We start from the raw sequence: 14902 nt of genomic DNA, 5'->3' as shown, positions 1-14902 counted from the left end.
TACCCCTTGAGTGCCTGTGCTATGTCAAGTTCTGTTCTAGGCATTGGGGAGGCGACAGTGGTGAGGGAAGCACAGTATGTTGGGAGGGACATGGGTACTTAGCAAGTAAGGGTTATACGGAGGGCAGGCAGGGGCTCTGGGGGGCAGAGAAAAGGAGGAGCCTACCTCATCTGGTGAAAAAAAACAAATGCCAAGGCAGAGAGAAGGGAATGATATGTTTGAAGCTGAGGGAAGAGCTGGTGTGCAAGCTCAGAGGTGAGAGAGCCCAGAGTGTTTGTGGGGCTGAAAGGACCGGTGGGGCTGGAGCCTGGGATTCTCCCAGGGTTACTGGGGAGGCATAAAGGGTCTGGGGTAGAGGAGGGTCAGAGCCAGATGTGAAAGCGGGAAAATCCCTGTGGAGTGTGGGTGGGTTCGCAGGAATGGCATCAGGGAGGAGGGGTGGCCAGTGGCCAGGAAAGAGGGGACAGGGTGGTGGAGGTGGGGAGCGGGGGGATGGACGAGAGAGATTCAGAAGGTGGAGCTCATAAGACAGCATTTAGCTATCCGTGAGGGGGAGGGGAGTCTGGGGTGTATCTCTGGATGGAGAGTGAGGCCTCCACATGGACCGAGAACCCTGGGGAGGAGCTGACCAGGGTGGACACACAGCATTTGCAGGCCCCTGGAGGGGAGAACGAAGAAGCAGTGGATGTTGAGGTCTGAGCTGAGGAGGGAGGTGGGGATGGGGGGCTGCTTTAGAGCATCTTAATTCAGGTGGATAAGAGAGGGCACTGGGTCCAAGGGAGGAAGGGAGGGATGGGCATGGTGGTGGCCACATGGAGGGAGGTGGTATAACAGGCCTGATGCTGCTGGTCCTGCCAGGGACTTTGGCCAGCCCCTCCCTTGGATGGTGGCACCACAGTCCTGGCGCCACAGTAAGCTATTAGCAGCTAAGCTTTGGGGGAGTCAAAGTTATACATAGATTTTTGACTGCATAGGGGGCCAGCACCCCAATCCCGCATTGTCCAAGGGTCAGTGGTAGCTCCCATGCCATCCAGAGGCCATGGAAGTCTAGAGCAGGGACCGAGGGCCCCCTAGGTTGGAAGCAGACGACCCTCTCTCTGAGGCTCACAAAGCGTTAGGCATCCCTTGGCCCAAATCCACCTTCCAACACAGGCAAATTCTGGCAGGTTCCGGCTGCCCCTCCTTGGCCCTGCGGTACAGACACATGCCTGGGCCCTGGCAGTTCCTGGCTTGGCAGCCTGTGAGTCTCATCTAAATCCCTCCAACTGCAACCCAAATGTTTTGGTCTTCAGGGGCATGGGAGGGTGAGCAGGAGGCTCTTTATCCCCACTGAGCTACTCTCTTGGGGCAGGAATTGTGGGAAAGGCATGGGGACACAGGAGCCCAGGGTCAGCTGGGCTCCCCGGGGTCCCTCTGGTTTTCAGGAAGGGGCTCTTTCTCCCCCTCCGCCTGCTCTGAGTGGCAAGCCCTTGGTTGCTCTGGGCACTGCCCTGTCTCTCCAGTTCCCCGGGCCTCCTGAGTGTTCAGGGGTGTGGTTAGTGCTCTTCACTCATCAGGAGAGCTTTATGTATCAAAAAACAGCCCTGGACGGTGTTTCTCAGTGATTAGAGCATCGGCCACACACCAAAGGTTCCTGGGTTCAATTCCGGGTCAAGGGCACATACCTGGGGTTCGGGTTCATTTCCCGTCCCCTGGTGGTGTAGGTGAGGGAGGCAGCCAGTTGATGTCTCTCTCTCACATCGATGTTTTTCTCTCTCTCTCTCCCTCCATCCCTCTCTCCCTTCCACTCTCTCGAAAAAGTAATGCAAAATAACAACCTTGGGTGGGGACTAACAAAACAAAAAGTCCCCTATGCCTATTCACCCCCTGTCACAGAGCCTGAAATCCTGTCATTTGATCTTCGGTGCTCAGTTAGGACAAGGTTCCCTGATGAAATGCAAGTGCCCCCGGGCGGGGCACACACCTCATGGCAGAACGATTCTATCACCCCCTCTTCAGCCGGCTACATGCCCTCTTCTCTTGGCCTCCGTTTCTCTATAAAACGGGTCTGTGGGAGGCCCGAGGGACCGAAGGTCGGACTTGAAGTGGGAGAGAAAGATTTCCCAGGAGCAGTCAGGCTGTGGCCGTGCTGGGGGCAGACAGCTCTGGATCTCAGGATGTGGGTCACCTCAGATGTCTCCTAAAGCGAAAGGGGCCACAGTGCTGGACCCAAACTGACAGGGACAGATGTCTGGCAGAGCCTCCTGACCCCCAGACCTTTGCCCATTGATGTGATAGGAGAATAACTGGGCTGCTTTCCTACCAGCCCAATGTACCGGGGGCTCAGAGCTAGATTTCACGGATTTACAGAAAATAAAGACCTTCCATGTGTTTCACGGAACCAAGTCGGTGAACAACAGCGTCTATGCTTTGGGGGAAGCCAGTGCTTGGAAATGCTTTGTCTCCTAGGACAGCGGGGCTCTGATGGTATCATTTCCGGCAGATGCAGGTGACTGCAAGTTTGGGGACAGCCAAACCTTTGAAGCCGTGGCCCCAGCGCTAAATCCAGGAGCCTGTGGTTTCTGGGCCAGTAGAGGGGACCCAGAGGAGAGCTCCCCCCCTGTGTGGGTTGCTAGGCACAAAGCTGCTCACAGAGGTCCTGTGACTCTGGGTTGGGTGTTGGGCTGAGCACCAACCAGGCCGTTTTAACTGGTGCCAGCAGTGGCCCCAGAAACTCCTGGGGGCTAAGGTCAGGGCAGCAGCAACCAGCTCTCCGGTCCTTGGGGAGCCTGCCTCCATCCAGCGCCCCCTGAAGTCAGAGGTCATGCTGAGGAAAGAAACTCGGGTGCCTGGCAGCAGCCAAGAGCTGACCTAGCTCGGCCAATTCGCTGAGCCCTTGCTGTAAGCTAAGACCCCTGCCGATGGACCCTCAGCACCTCTGCACACAAGACCTGTCCATGTCAGGAAACGCCAGGCTCCGGCTCCTTCTGTTTCTGCCCCTCTTCACACCGACACCCCGGAGAACTGAGGTTGCCAATGGCCACGGGAACAGAGAAAGGAACGGCCAACGTTTAGGGTTCCACTATCAGACCCAGAGCCCCTCACCCCCAAACCTTCCTGCTTTAGCATAATTTCAGATATATGGAAAAACAGAAAAATAGCACAGTGAATACCCTCACACCGTTCACCCAGACTCCCTGTTTGATCACATTTGCTCGCTCGCTCTCCACCCCCCCTTTCTCTTTTCACATATATACATTTTTTGACCTTTGACAAAAAGTTTCAGCTATGATACCTTTCATTGTTGTTGCTAATCCTCACCTGAGGATATTCTTCCATTAATTTTTAGAGAGAGTGGAAGGGAGGGGGAGAAACAGAGAGACAAAAACATCCAAGTGAGAGAGACCCATCGATTGGTTGCCTCCTGCACGCGGCCCAACCAGGGCCAGGGATTGAGCCTACAACCAAGGTACATGCCGTTGACCAGAATCGAACCCGAGACCCTTCAGTCCACCGGCCAAAGCTCTACCCACTGAACCAAACCGGCTAGGGCGGTCCATGATACCTTTTTACCCCTAAATATTTCAGTGGTTTTTCCTAAAAACAAAAATATTCTCTTACATAAACAGTACAAGAATCAAAATCAGGAGATTAACATTGTTGCATTACTGTTATCCAATCAACATCCCTTATTAAGATTTTGCCAATTACCCCCATAATGCCTTTTGTGACCCAAATAAATCGCAAGATCAGGTATTGCATTCAGTTGTCCAGTCCCTTTAGTCTCCTTTTCTCTGACCGTCCCTCGGTCTATCTTTGTCTTTCAGGACATGGACACGGTGGGAGAGTACAGGCTGGTCAGGTAGTAGAATGGCCCTCAGGTGGGTTTGCCAGGTGTTTCCTCATGAAGAAGCTCAGGCTATTACCTTGTAGGAATATCACAACAATGGCACGATGTTGATTTGTTTCATTACTGGTGATGTTAGCTTAGCTTTTTGGTTTTGGGGGTTTTTAAATTAAAGCATAACATACTAGTATACACAAAAAAGTACAGGCACTCGGTGAGCTTTCACAGCTGTGCAACAGCACCCAGATCAGCAAAAGTACACCCTCAACCCTGCCACATCCTCATACGTTCCTGCCTCCCAAAAGTAACCACCTTCCTGACTTCTAATAGTGTTAATTACATTCATCTGGTTTTGAACTTCAACTAAATGAAGTCGTTCATTTCAGAAACATCCTTACGGTCTGGCTTTTTTGCTCATATTCTGTTTGTGAGATTCTCAGAGCTGACTTTTTATAATAAATGCAATACCTCTCATTACAAACCTTCAATGAAAATTAAAGAAAATATAATTAATCTATACACATAATTTCAAAAAGTGAATGTAATGCCTTAGTTGTAACATAAAGAACAGTCATTTATAATATACTAGAGGCCTGATGCATGAAATTCGTGTAAGGGACTCGGCCCCTGACACCGCGGTGGTTGCCTCTGCCTCAGCCCTTGCAGCCCCAGCTTCGTCCAGAAGGTCATCGGAAGGACATCTGGTCTAATTAGTATATTATGCTTTTATTATATAGGATAATAAAAAAGCCTTATGTACATAAGTAGGTAATTTAAAATTATTTTTAAAACATGTTTTTATTGATTTTAGAGATAGGAAGGGATAGATAGAGAGAAACATCGATTGGCTGCCTCCTACACACCCCCTACCGGGATCAAGCAGGCAACCTGGGCATGAGCCCTGACCAGGAATCAAACCTGTGATTTCTTTGTTCATGGGTCAATGCTCAACCACTGAGCAACACTGGCTGGGCCAAATAAAGTAATACATATGTCAGTATATAAATGCTTGGACACAAGGACACTAAAGAGGGGAGGAGGTCTTCTGATGTCTGTACCCATGCACAGAAGCCCTATCACATGACAATTACAAACACATTCAGGCAGAGGAACATGAGTATTGGCTCTGAGGTCCAGTCCCGGCCCAGCACTCCTGCTGTGACCTGGAGCAAGCATTTTCATCCATCTGATCCTCCATATCTCATCTGCAAAATAAGGATTAGAATGGTACCCACCTCTAAAGGTCATTCAGTCCATAGACTGTGTTCACTGGTGGGTCACCCCATAGGCACATAGAGCATGTTCTCAGGGGCACCAAAGGAAGGTGCTTTCAAGTAATTTGTTATTTAATATTTCATTAAAATAAAAGCATAATGAGAGAAATCAGGGCTGCATTTACCTTTCTTTATAGTTACCTGTCCGTTTATTTTTTTAAATATATTTTTATTAATTTCAGAGAGGAACAGAGAGATAGAAATATCAATGAGAGAGAATCATTGATCGGCCGCCCCCCACACGTCCCCTGCTGGGGATCGAGCCCACAACCCGGGCACGTGCCCCTGACCGGAATTGAACCTGGGACCCTTCAATCTGCAGGCCGAACCTCTATCCACTGAGCCAAACCAGCTAGGGCTGTGAGTTTAATATAATTTGTATTATTTTCATATTTACTTACATATGTGAGGGCCCCCTCCCTTTCTTCCACTCTCTCTCTAAAAAAAAAAAAAAAGTCAATGGGAAAATATCCTCAGATGAGGATTAACAAAAAAATGAATAAATAGCCCTGACCGGTTTGGCTCAGTGGATAGAGTGTCGGCCTGCGGACTGAAGGGTCCCGGGTTCGATTCCGGTCGGGGGCATGTACCTGGGTTGCGGGCACATCCCCAGCAGGGGGTGTGCAGGAGGCGGCTGGTCGATGTTTCTCTCTCATCGATGTTTCTGACTCTATCTCTCTCCCTTCCTTTCTGTAAAAAATCAATAAAGTATATTTTTAAAAAGATTTTTTTAAAAGTATTAGTCCATCTATTGCCCTCCCTCTCACCCCCACTGACAGTGTCAGTTCCTAGAAGTAAGCACTGTGGAGGGACACACACACACACATACTCCCTCCACCAGCTCTGGGAAGTGAGGTGCTCAGGTGCTTCCTGAAGTGTGTTTACGCCCCCTCGTGGCCATCTGTGAAGCTGTAGTTTGATCTCTGGTCCATCTTAGCCAGTGATTCACCAGCAGCAGGGGCGCAGCCTAGCTGTGCCGGAAAGAAACTTTGCCCAGCAGGTTATTTTTTTGAATATTTTTGCTATTGTTTGTGCTCCTGCTTTGCTGGCACAGTAAACTCTTGCTTCCTCTGCTGTCCAGGGCTCCGGCACTGGGCAGAGGAGGCAGCTGGTCAGTGCACTGAGCCCCCCCGGGGTACTTGGGAAAGCCCATTCATGGAGGGCTGAGACAGTGGCCCCACTATTCCCCACAGGGATGGGGGACAGAAGAGGGCGTTCCAGTCAGGGGCAAAGGCTGGCAGGTAGTTACATGGTACTGAAGGTTAGTGTGAAAAACACTGAATTAAATTTGACCCAGTCTCCAGCAGAGCTTGGGGGTGGGGGTGCCCTGATTACAGCGACGGGTCCCAGTTCTTCAGACAGAAATAGCTCCAGAGCCAAGAAAAGGAGGACAGCTCTGTCTCAACACTCCCACATACTTCCCCTCCCCCTCCCCCTTATGTGGCCACTGCTCAGCTGGGGGGAGAGGTCTGCCTCTACAACACGTGGGAATGGCTACCCCATTCAGCAGATGGAGAAACAGAAGCTCTCAGTTCTGCTGAGGTCCCTCGCCCAAATCCAGTGCTGGGGTTCTCGTGTCTCACTCAAGACCCAGCCTCTGAAACCCCCACCTTACAAGGGTGCCCTGTGCCAGAAGAGGTGGTTGTCTTGGAAACACAGGTGTAAAAAAATGCTCAGGGGCTTGGCTCTTTGTAAAACGAGCCCAAAGCCACAGTGCCACCCTGGTGGTGCTCAGCAAGGAAGAAAAAGCACCCAGGCCATGGATTCTCAGTATTGTGTTCAGGTAGAGGCTGGCTGATTAAAATATATTTGGTTTTCCATGGGTGTAACTCGAAATGCACTAGCCCTGCATTGCCCACTGGGAGACCAGGCCCAGAAAAGATGCATACATTGTTAGCACCCATGGAGATGAAGGCCCTATTTCAACTATAGTCTTTACTTAAAGATGGCTAAACAAAAACATAGGAGGTGAGAGAATACCTGTCTTCCTTCCCTGGAGGAGTGTACAGGAGCTCTCTCTCTCTCTCTGGATTTAGAGAAGCCCAAACTGACCCCTCAGGCTATTAGAGGTCGATAAAGAAGCTTCTAGTGCAGCGGTTCTCAAACTGTGGGTCAAGACCCCTTTGGCGGTCGAACGACCCTTTCACAGGGGTCGCCTAAGACCATCCTGCATATCAGATATTTACATTACGATTCATAACAGTAGCAACATTACAGTTGTTAATGTAAAAAAACCATTGAAACCTGTAAAGAATTTTTGTGAGTTTATTTGAGCCAAACTGTCGACATATGCCGGGAAGCAGAAGCTCAATGAATTGAGATAATGCTCCGGAGAATGGCAGGGTTACATCCGTATTTATACATTGCAATCAAAGGAGGAACATAGGTGGGTTACATGGAATTCATTGGTGACAGATTTAAGGAGGTGGGATTAAGCGAAGCGGGGGGTGGGGGGGGACCTCTAGGATAGGTTAAAAAGTAAAATGATGGACACATACTTAGGCGGGTGCAGGAACAATTAACATGATAAATGAAAGAATCTGTGGCATCTGTCCTGGACCCAGCACACCTGGCTGTGCCCCAGGGGCTCCAGATACAGGGAAGTCACAAGTTACCCAGACATCCCAAGGACATGTTATCATAGATGCAAAAAGACAGATAGGCTCAGTTACGGTAAAGGTTGACCTTATCAGTGCAAATATCGGCTTAGGGCGTAACTGCCTACCATAACTGCTTTTAGTGAAAGTTTAAATTCAGACCATCCTTTGTGGTTATTTCAGGTCTCTGAGTCTGCTAGGCTGCCATGCAGGCCTTCCCTGAGCTTGTCAGGTCAGCGTGTGGCCCCTTTCGTCCACACAGTTATGAAGTAGCAATGAAAATAATTTTTTTAAATTTTGTTTTATTGCTTCAAGTATTACAAAGAGTATTACATATGTCTCCTTTTCGAAAACAACTTTATGATTGGGACACAATATGAGGGACAGTATTTAAAGGGCCAGAAGGTTGAGAACCACTGTTCTAGCGTTAGGGGCAGAAGTAGAATTTTGGATACCAGCTATAGTTACAAGAAATATTAATCATGCTCTGTTAACCGGGATTGTTTTGTTCTGAGTAAAGAAAGCACATTCTGACCTGGGAGGGAGGTGTACACCCCAGGACCTGGGAGTTGGCTTTGGAATGCGGCCCATTCCCATCCTATTTATCATGGAAAGATTAGCAACCTTGATGCCCAAACAATGGAGTCCTGCCTGCATTGCCTGTAACCTGGGTCATTGTACTCATTCTTATTCCTTTTGCCTATTTCCCCATGTAATCTTTGTCCTACCCAATATAAGAAGCTGGCTTATGGGTAGGGAGGCAGAACAGGTTTTCGTAGATGGTCTGCTGCTCTCCCATACTGCAGGCATCATTGGAATAAATGTTCACATATGACTCAGCCCTGTCTCTGCTTAAATGGCTCCAATAGTGACAGGCAGCCCAGACCCATTGGTTGTCCAATTTCTCTAGGACAGTGGCTTGGCTATGAGTCCAACTCTCTCAGCCACAAGCTTAAAGTGGGCTCATGGGGAACCTGGGGGAGTCAGTTCTGATCTACTAGACTTTATTTTGCTCTTCAAAGGCCTCTCACAAAGGTTCTGCCAGATGTGATTAGATTTTGTAGCAAAAAGGAGGTTCATGATGAGATGTTTGGCATTGCTGCAATAAAGATGGATGAATTCCTTTGTTAACGTAAAAAGCATTGAAACCTGTGAAGAATTTTTGAGAGTTTATTTGAGCCACACTGTCGACATATGCCGGGAAGCAGAACCTCAATGAATTGAGATAATGCTCCGGAGAATGGCGGGTTACATCTGTATTTATACATTGCAATCAAAAGGAGGGGACATAGGTGGGTTACATGAAATCCATTGGTGATAGATTAGAGAGACAGGAGAAAGCAAAGCCGGGAAACTCCTGGGATTGGATAAAAAGTAAAATGATGGCCGAAACCGGTTTGGCTCAGTGGATAGAGCGTCAGCTTGCGGACTGAAAGGTCCCACGTTCGATTCCGGTCAAGGGCATGTACCTGGGTTGCGGGCACTTCCCCAGTGGGGAGTGTGCAGGAGGCAGCTGGTCGATGTTTCTCTCTCATCGATGTTTCTGACTCTCTATCTCTCTCCTTTCCTCTCTGTGAAAAATCAATAAAATATATTTAAAAAAAAAAAAAGTAAAACGATGGACACATACTTAGGTGGATGCAGGAACAATTAACATGATAATGAAGGAATTTGTGGTATCTGTCCTGGCGCCCAGCACATTTGGTTGTGCCCCAGGGGCTCCAGAAAAAGGGAAGTTACAAGTTACCCAGACACTTCAAGAGTATGTTATCATAGATGCAAAAAGACAGATAAGCTCAGTTAAGGTAAATGTTGTCAGTGAAGATTCCAGCCTAGGAGGTGACTACCCACCATAACTGCTTTTAGTTAAAGTTTAATTTCAGACCATCCTTTGTGGTTACTTTAGGTCTCTGAGTCTGCAGGCCTTCCCTGAGCCTGTCAGGTTAACATGTGGCCCCTTTCGTCCACACCTTTTACTGCATGATTTTTCGCTGCCTTGACTAAGCCATTGTTCAGTGTGAATCTCTTCCAGTGGTGGGTAGTGGGAATGTGCCCTTTTCTCTCAGGACATTTTCTGGAATTGTGTTCCACGGAAAGCATGGGTGAGATGCTCTCTCATGTCTTTCCAGCTTTGGCCCAAGGGTTTAGGATGGGACAGGCAGCCCTGGTCATAAAATACAAGCCCTTTAATAGATCCTCCCTTCCCGCAACTGGTGGGCGGAGTATAACGAAACCTGCAGCCCAGAAATACCTGAGTGACTAAGCATGTACCTTATATGGACTATACATTGGACCACCAATCCACACCTGCCAAATACCTTAAGCCATTGTCCTATACCACGTAGTAAGCCACCAATCAGTGTGCGCCGAGTACACTAAGTCCCTACCCCTTCCCATTCCGCCCCTCAGCCGGTTTCGGCACCAAAAATGAAAGATCAGACAGGCCAAAAACCAGGACTATGGGCTTTATTAGAGAAGGACCTGCCGGGCTGTCTCGCAAGTGGAGGACAGCAGCACGTGCAGGGGTGGGCACGCCTTTTGAGGGGCAGGCACGCCTTTTGAGGGGCGGAATGGGAAGGGGTGGGGCTTAGTGTACTCGGCGCACACTGATTGGTGGCTTACTGTATGGTCCATATAGGAACAAGGGCTTAGGGTATTTGGCAGGTGTGGATTGGTGGTCCAATGTACAGTCCATATAAGGTACAAGGTTAGTCATTCAGGTATTTCCGGGCTGCAGGTTACGTCATACTCTGCCCACCAGTTGGGGGAAGGGAGGATCTATCACCCTTCCCTTGGTCCACAAGGCCAGGACCTTTGTCCTTGCTGTTTTTTGTGGGTTTGTTTTTTTGTGTGTGTGCACATGCTCTCTCCCAGATACTACCAGTGTCACGCTCTAACTTCCTTCAGATCTCTCTCCAAAGATAAGCCTATCTTATCAGGGGGGCCTTCCCTGATCTCCCCTATGGCCCCAGCCAGTTTGGCTCAGTGTATAGAGAGTCAGTTGGAGGGTCCTGGGTTTGATTGTGGTCAAGACCACGTGTCTTGGTTGCAGGCTCTGTCCCTAGCCCTGTGGAAGGCAACCAGTAGGGTGTGTCTCTCTCACCTCCATGTTTCTCTCTGTCTCTCCCCCTCCCTTTCACTCTCTCTAAAAATGGAAAAAATATCCTTGGTGAGGAAAAATAAAATAATAAAATAAAATAGCACTCTGGAGGCCCTGCCCTCTTCCCAGCTGCCTCCCCTGCCCCAGGACAGTCCACAGTCCGCTGTGCTGTGCCTTCTTCCTTGTCACTTCTATGTGTAGTGTGTAGGACAGACATTATTAGAGGTTTTCCTGATTGTTAAAACATGCTGCGTGTTAATTTTTTTTAAAATAAAATGGAAATGTAAAGAATGTGAAAGTTCCTACGGAGTTTCACGACCCAGGGAGAAGCATTGTCAACTGCTGGCACGAGTCCTACTAAACTTTGCCTGCAACCATGCTAAACTGCTCATAAAGAGGCAAGCACAAAGAGAAAGGAGGAGGAGAAGAAATGCACAGATAAATAATTGTCGTTAGTATCAAAGGGCCCTCTCTTCTTTGTTGCAATCTGGCTTTTCCATCTGATGTTCTACCCTGGCCAGGCCTCTCCTTCTAGGCCTTTTCAATCCCCGCCCCCAGGGCATCCTGTAGGCGCTGGGGGCCGCTGTTCAGGCCAAGGCTCTGGCACTCCACGCCCCAACACCTGCAGGGTGGTAGACATCCCAGGGTGTCTGCAGGCCCCTCTTGGAGTTGCACCTGGACCTGAAAGGGGCATCCCACCCACTTGGAGTGGGGCCTCTCCAGGGGTGGCTCGGAAAAGCCACTGGGCACTCTTAAAAGTCCACAGGGCAGCACAGGCCATGCCATGATAGCCTCCGCTTGCTATCGAGCCTACTATGTGCCCACGCTTCTGGGGGCTCCCGGGCTGTCTCCCAACTTCCTCCTCCCTCCTCTTCCCAACACCAGACCTCTAGAACTGTTCTACTCCTCTCCAAACTTACTTTCCAGATAGAATATGAGTCACTGGCAACCTGGAGTACAAATGACAACCACAAGGCCCACACAACTGCCCTTTCCAAGTGGCTCTAATTATATAAGATATGCCAGATGGAGCAATGTATATATATGTTGATGATAGAACATTTTTTTTCCTAATATATTTTATTGATTTTTTACAGAGAGGAAGGGAGAGGGATAGAGAGTTAGAAACATCGATGAGAGAGAAACATCGATCAGCTGCCTCCTGCACAACCCCTACTGGGGATGTGCCCGCAACCAACGTACATGCCCTTGACCGGAATCGAACCTGGGACCTTGGAGTCCGCAGGCCAATGCTCTATCCACTGAGCCAAACTGGTTAGGGCAGATGATAGAACATTTGCAATGCTTACCTTTGACTCTCTGTTTAGGATAAATTAAAAGAAGTAGAATTAGTGAATCAAAGATCTGTCCATTGGGTAGCCCCAATTCACTCTCCCACCTGCCAAGATGACAACGCCCACTCGCCAACATTAAGTATTAATCATGTCTTGGTTGATTGACAAAAGTCAGCATCTCATTTTAATTCACATTTGTTTGGTTTTGAGTAAGGCTGCCCATTTAAAATTTTTTCTCAGAAAAAAATGGCATCTAATCTGCTGCTTTCCCTTTCTCAAGGGAGAAATAATTTCTTTTCCTTAATTTTTTTTTTCTTATAAGAGCTTGACTCAAAGAAGCGTTGGGAGACAAAATGGGGATCTTGAGTTGGCCAACATACACCGGGTGATTGATCTGGTTATAGCCTTTAAACAAAAGTTCCAGTACACACAAAATCCCCAAAGGTGCATTTTTACTTTGGAAATGGCATGTGTGTGGTAACTTAGAAAAACTCTGTGGTTTCAGATTTAGTGGAGTGAGGTAATTTTTCTCAGGAAAGTGTGGGAGGGGCAGCCATCTGTGTGTCTCTTGTAGTTGGCCCAGAGCCTGACACATTGTAGGTACCCATAAATGCCCACAGATTGAGTAATTAAACTGTGCTGCCTCAGTCCTGAGAGACAACCCTCTGTAACCCCAAATGAACTCTCTATACAAAAAAACATTTTGCACCTGTGGATGAAAAGGGGAGGGGGTGCTGTAATAAATCATAAATTCCTAATTGGGAAGTCACTGAAAGGCATAACCACTGTAAAGAAAGCACATAATCATCTAATCCTTGCTCCCTCCCACCCTCATAGAATCTTCCTTATGTTCCCTCATTAATTTCAAATGCATAAAAGAAGTTGCAAAATCATTATTCTCTGGAGCATTTCAGATTTTGTTCCCTGGCATATGTCGTCAGTTTTGCGTCAAATAAACTCATAAAAATTCTCTACAGATTTGTACATTTTCATGTTTATAATCCCTTACAGTTATTTTAAATTTGTTCTTATTGATTTCAGAGAGGAAGGGAGAGGGAGAGAGAGATAGAAACATCAGTGATGAGAGAGAATCATTGATTGGCAGCCTCCTGCACACCCACACTGGGGATCCAGCTCACGACCCGGGCATGTGCCCTGACCGATAATTGAACCATGACCTCCTGGTTCATAGGTTGATGCTCAACCATTGAGCTATGGTAGCCGGGCTCTTACAGTTATTTTTACTTTGAGTCTGAAACAGCCCTCTCTTGAGATCTAGGAAGATGTTGGAAATTCTGACTTACTGGTAGCACTTCCAGAAAGGGCTAAGGGTGAGTGGCGGTATAGATATCATACGAGGGACAAGTCTGATGGCAGGCACATCCTTGGGTCTGGGTCTGGGTGGGCCAGCATGTCTACCTTATGGAAGACCGAATTTTCAAGCTTCTCCGTGGACTTTTCTGGTTTCAGGGAGGGTTGCATTTGACTTACCAGTTAGTAGAAGAGTTCTTTTTCTTTCTTTCTTTCTTTTTTGTTGTTGTTTTGTTAATCCTCACCTGAGGATATTTTCCCATTAATTTTTAGAGAAAGTGGAAGGGAGGGGAGAAACACACAGAGAGAAACATCGATGTGAGAGAGACACATCCATCGATTGGTTGCCTCCCACAGGGGCCCCCCACCAAGAATAGGGATTGAGCCTGCAACAGAGGTATGTCCCCATGACCAGAATCGAACCCAGGCCCCTTTAATTAGAGGGCCAACGCTCTATCCACTGAGCCAAACCAGCTAGGGCATGTAGAGGCGTGCTATTAAAGTTTATAAGGAAGAAGGTGAAACCTGCAACCACACAATGGAAAGGACGGAAAGAATGACTATCTGATGTCCTGGTCTCAGCTTTTCTCAGCCTAGCAACCATCAACCATTTGTGGGAACTGTAGGTGGTCAGGCCAATGTAATTGTCAGTTCAAGGCCCAGGGGTCAGTGGGGAGTCAATGAAGACCTGGGGACAATAATCTGAGTTCTAGAGGGAGGATGGCTAAAGCCAAGTTAAAATTGGAATTGCGGAGACCAGATGAGAGGCTTGGAATAGGGTGGTAGAGTAGCTGGAGGCAAATGTTTGGATTGGAAAAATAAATATGAAGGAAATAAAATTAACCGTATTAGGATAACTGAGAGGGGCGGGGGTGGAGGGAGGAGTGGAGATGACTCCCCAGGCTTCTGGCTTGGGTCTTTGGGCAGATGATGGGGCCATGTCTGGGCTAGGGGACCCCCTCCTCAGGGAAGGAGCTGTGAACCAGGGGCTGCTCTAGGCTGGGGGTGGGGGTCATGTGACCTCTCCTCCATTGGCAGGAAAGTGAGTTTGGGGCCAGTTGTGTTTGAGGCACAAAGGGGCCTCCCGCGGGGGGTGTCCAGGTGGGCGAGGGGTCTGGACTGGCCCGCACAGAAATGGAGAGGAAGCCGTAGGGTATCCCTAACAACAGAAAGGAATCGGACAGGTTCGGGGTTTGGGGTGTGCACAGTCGGGAAGGTCACGTATTGGGGCGCTCAGCCAAACGACTGAATGGACCCAATGACCTGCTCTCAACCCACTTTGGGTCCGAGCCGGGCTGGGCGGGTGGAGAGGAACCGGATCCTCTAGGCCCGCCCCTCTGCCCGCCCCCTCGCCCTCCTCAGCCATTGGGCAATTCCACTGTCCGTTAAGGGTCCGCCTCCTCAGGTGAACCAATAAGGGCAGGCGAGAGGAAGCTTCCTTCTGGAGTTGCTCCAGCGGCGCTCAGAGGAAGCCGGGGCGGCGACGGGCGCGGCGCGGT

Source organism: Myotis davidii, unplaced genomic scaffold (assembly GCF_000327345.1).
Source record: "Myotis davidii unplaced genomic scaffold, ASM32734v1 scaffold243, whole genome shotgun sequence".
Classification (NCBI taxonomy): domain Eukaryota; kingdom Metazoa; phylum Chordata; class Mammalia; order Chiroptera; family Vespertilionidae; genus Myotis; species Myotis davidii.
The sequence above is the reverse complement of the archived record's forward strand: the minus strand, read 5'-3'. Positions refer to the sequence as shown.